The sequence below is a fragment of the Schistocerca nitens genome, chromosome 1, assembly GCF_023898315.1.
Source record: "Schistocerca nitens isolate TAMUIC-IGC-003100 chromosome 1, iqSchNite1.1, whole genome shotgun sequence".
NCBI classification, from domain to species: Eukaryota; Metazoa; Arthropoda; class Insecta; order Orthoptera; family Acrididae; genus Schistocerca; species Schistocerca nitens.
Window position 1 is genome coordinate 1,284,210,751 of NC_064614.1, and position 4,953 is coordinate 1,284,215,703.

The following is a 4,953-nucleotide window of genomic DNA, read 5'->3' on the forward strand; positions in this document are numbered from 1 at the left end:
TACCTCCTCATTATCTCCCACTTGAGCTGATACGACCTCTCAGTCCACTACAGGAATTTACAAGAATCTTATACAATATTACCCCATCCTCGACTGCACAGACAATTCGGTAAAGTTAGTTCAACGTTTCGTTCAATGCAAATGTGCGAACGGTATTTATTCTGTTGTAAAATTGAGGAAGTCTCCTCAACATTCGGGTTTAGCAGATTTTAATCTCTGTGACACTACGTGTTTGTATCACGAACCGCAGTTCCATCTGTATCACATACTAGCTTAGCGCCTGATACTTTTCACGCGTAGTTTGTATCGACTGCACAGATTTTTTTTTTCTGTTTTCCTTTAATCAAATTTTTATTTTGTTCACAAATTGCAACACCTTCTAAACTTTTCACGCTAACTGAGGCCATAGATGCATGGTCTTTTCCGAATGTAATTCTGACCAAAAAGCAGTTCCGGTAGCTGTAGTTCACGGATTCTGTTAATCATGCCGTTAGCGTTCTTGTGATGATATTTCCATTGAAACACATACTTCTTTATAGCTAACCTAGAAGTGAAATAGTCGTACCAATTTAGTAGGCAAAGTTTCAAAAATTTTTTAATGTAACGAAATAGTTTCCCAACAATTTTACGCCATAAAGGATTGAATTTCTGTAAAGAGTAAACACATATTTTTTTATTTCTAACAGAGAAGCCAAGTACTAATTTCCAAAGATTTAGCATTGAAAACGTTTCCATAATGAAACAATTTTATAAAACCTTTCATCCCCTATTTCACTCCCTTAAGGCATCCATTTTCATAGATTTAGCTTTAAAATGCGTTAGTTGTTCTTTAATAATGAATATTGTGCAACCTACGACTGTTTTTAAATAGTGATAATGAATTATTTCCAGAAAACGTTTACTCACTATTTTCCCCACTTAGTGGTTGAATTTCCAAAATTGCTGAAACGTATATTTTTTTACTTCTAACTGAGAAACCAAATACCAATTTTAGTAGTTCTAGCTTCAGAACTGCCTTCATTGCGGCATGTTTTGAGAAAGCCTTCCGTCCCCTATTTCACACCTTTATTGTCTTCAATTTCGAAGAATCCCTACTTAAACGATATCTACAGTATAAGATTCACACCCTCTCCAAATTTCAAGTTTCTATCCATAGCGGTTTCGGCTGGACGATGATGAGTCATTGATTCAGTCTGGCCCTCAACCTTCCTGGCAGATTAAAACTGTGTCGGACCAAGATTCGATCTGAGGACCTTTGCTTTCGCGGGCAAGTGCTCTACCAACTGAACTACCCAAGCACGACACACGACCCCTCCCCACAGCCTTAATCCCGCAAGTACCTCGTCTCCTACATTCCAAATTTCACAGAAGCTCTCCTGCGAACCTTGCAGAACTTGTGGAGCACTTGCCCGCGAAAGGCAAAGGTACCGAATTCGGGTCTCGGTCCGGCACACAGTTTTAATCTACCAGGAAGTTTCATAGCAGCACACCGCTGCAGAGTGAAAATCTCAGTTTGGCCCTATTTACCCCCCTTAGGGGTTGGTTTTCCAAAAACAGTGAAACACGTTTTTTCTTTCATTTCCAAACAAGACGCCACGTACCAGTTTTCATAGATTTACCTTCAAAAATGCTTTCACAATGAAATATTTGCATAAAACACTTCACCGCCTATTTCACCCAACCTGCCGCCCTTGCAGAACGAGTGGTGAAGTGGAAGAGTCTACATTAGTGGTAAAAGGCAGTTACTTGGTTGTGTTCATACTTAAGCGCAGCGTAAAAGTGCAAACGATGCCTTTAGTGCGCCGTTTTACCCAATACGTGGTTGTTTTAAAATTATCAGTGACCCCTCCCATCCCCCATTCCCCTCCTCCAATCCAACTCCACATTCGCCACAGGATCGAACTCCCTTATGTACAAGAGCTGGAAACGTCTGATTGCTTTACAAATCAGTCAATATGTTAAGCTAGTTGTTCACCCATCTCAATGTATATGACGTCATACGTCATATCACTTGAACTATGAGTCGTACAACGATATACTGTTGCGGGTCCGTGTAGTGGTATATATGTGGATACTGCCTGCAAAATAAGTTGCGAATAGAGTCAGTAGTAGATAAATAATTAATTAAAATGTCGTAACTGATCATGGCTCAAAATACTAACACGAATTTTTACAGAAGAATGAAAAACCTGGTAGAAGACCACCTCAGGAAAGATCAGTTTCGATTTCGGAGAAATGTAGGTACACATGAGGCAATACTGACCCTATGACGTATTTTAGAATATACACTCCTGGAAATTGAAATAAGAATACCGTGAATTCATTGTCCCAGGAAGGGGAAACTTTATTGACACATTCCTGGGGTCAGATACATCACATGATCACACTGACAGAACCACAGGCACATAGACACAGGCAACAGAGCATGCACAATGTCGGCACTAGTACAGTGTATATCCACCTTTCGCAGCAATGCAGGTGCTATTCTCCCATGGAGACGATCGTAGAGATGCTGGATGTAGTCCTGTGGAACGGCTTGCCATGCCATTTCCACCTGGCGCCTCAGTTGGACCAGCGTTCGTGCTGGACGTGCAGACCGCGTGAGACGACGCTTCATCCAGTCCCAAACATGCTCAATGGGGGACAGATCCGGAGATCTTGCTGGCCAGGGTAGTTGACTTACACCTTCTAGAGAACGTTGGGTGGCACGGGATGCATGCGGACGTGCATTGTCCTGTTGGAACAGCAAGTTCCCTTGCCGGTCTAGGAATGGTAGAACGATGGGTTCGATGACGGTTTGGATGTACCGTGCACTATTCAGTGTCCCCTCGACGATCACCAGTGGTGTACGGCCAGTGTAGGAGATCGCTCCCCACACCATGATGCCGGGTGTTGGCCCTGTGTGCCTCGGTCGTATGCAGTCCTGATTGTGGCGCTCACCTGCACGGCGCCAAACACGCATACGACCATCATTGGCACCAACGCAGAAGCGACTCTCATCGCTGAAGACGACACGTCTCCATTCGTCCCTCCATTCACGCCTGTCGCGACACCACTGGAGGCGGGCTGCACGATGTTGGGGCGTGAGCGGAAGACGGCCTAACGGTATGCGGGACCGTAGCCCAGCTTCATGGAGACGGTTGCGAATGGTCCTCGCCGATACCCCAGGAGCAACAGTGTCCCTAATTTGCTGGGAAGTGGCGGTGCGGTCCCCTACGGCACTGCGTAGGATCCTACGGTCTTGGCGTGCATCCGTGCATCGCTGTGGTCCGGTCCCAGGTCGACGGGCACGTGCACCTTCCGCCGACCACTGACGACAACATCGATGTACTGTGGAGACCTCACGCCCCACGTGTTGAGCAATTCGGCGGTACGTCCACCCGGCCTCCCGCATGCCCACTATACGCCCTCGCTCAAAGTCCGTCAACTGCACATACGGTTCACGTCCACGCTGTCGCGGCATGCTACCAGTGTTAAAGACTGCGATGGAGCTCCGTATGCCACGGCAAACTGGCTGACACTGACGGCGGCGGTGCACAAATGCTGCGTAGCTAGCGCCATTCGACGGCCAACACCGCGGTTCCTGGTGTATCCGCTGTGCCGTGCGCGTGATCATTGCTTGTACAGCCCTCTCACAGTGTCCGGAGCAAGTATGGTGGGTCTGACACACCGGTGTCAATGTGTTCTTTTTTCCATTTCCAGGAGTGTAGTTCAAGGAAAGACAAACCTACGTTTATAGCAACTATATACTTAGGGAAAGCTTTTGATAATGTCGACTGGAATATTCTCTTCGAAATTCTGAAATGGTTGGTTCAAATGGCTCTAAGCACTATGGGACTTAACATCTGAGGTCATCAGTCCCCTAGACCTAGAACTAATTAAACCTAACTAGCCTAAGGACATAACACACATCCATGCCCAAGAGAGGATTCGAACCTGCGACGGCTGCAGCAGCGCGGTTCCGGACTGAAGCGCCTAGAACCACTCGGCCACAGCGGCCGGCGGAAATTCTGAAAGTATCAGGGATAAAATACAGTCAGTGGAGGGCTATTGACAACTTGTATAGAAACCAGACTGCAGTTATAATAGTTGAGGGGCATGAAAGGGAAGAGTGGTTGAGAAGGGAGTGAGACAAGATTGTAGCCTTTTGTATGTTCATACTTTTAGCAGGAGATCTGAGAGGACGGCCGTTTACTATCGTGACAAAAAACAAAAACACCTACAACCGTCCTTATGATTTTAATTTCTTTTGTACCGCATCAAAGACAGCCTGAAGATGACGCAATGAAGCGTTGAAACTGGTAGCGACAAAATAAATTAAAATCATAAGAACGACTGTAGATGTTTTTATATTTTGTCACGAAGATAGTAGTCTGTCCCCTACGTTACTCAATCTGTACATTGAGCAAGCAGTAAATGAAACCAAAGAAAAATTTGGAGAAGTAGTTAAAGTCCAGGGAGAAGAGATAAAAACTTCAAGGCTTCCCGATGACATTGTAATTCTGTCAGAGACAGCAAATGGTTGGAAGATTAGTTGAACGGAATGGATAGTGTCTTGAAAGGAAGATATAAGATGAACATTAACGAAAATAAAAAAAAGGATAATGAAATTTAGATGAGTGGAAAATGGAAATGCCGTGTGGCTAGGGTCTCCCGTCGGGTAGACCGTTCGCCTGGTGGAAGTCTTTCGAGATGACGCCACTTTGTCGACTTACGTGTCGATGGGGATGAAATGATGATGATAAGGGCAACACAACACTCAGTCCTTGAGCGGAGCAAATCTCCGACCCAGCCGGGAATCGAACCCGGGCCGGTAGGTATGACATTCAGTCGCGCTAACCACTCAGCTACCACGGGCGGACATTTAGCTGAATTAAATGATGTGATACTGATGGAATTAGATTAGGAAAACGAGACTGAAAGTAGTGGATCAGTTTTGTTATCTAGACAGGA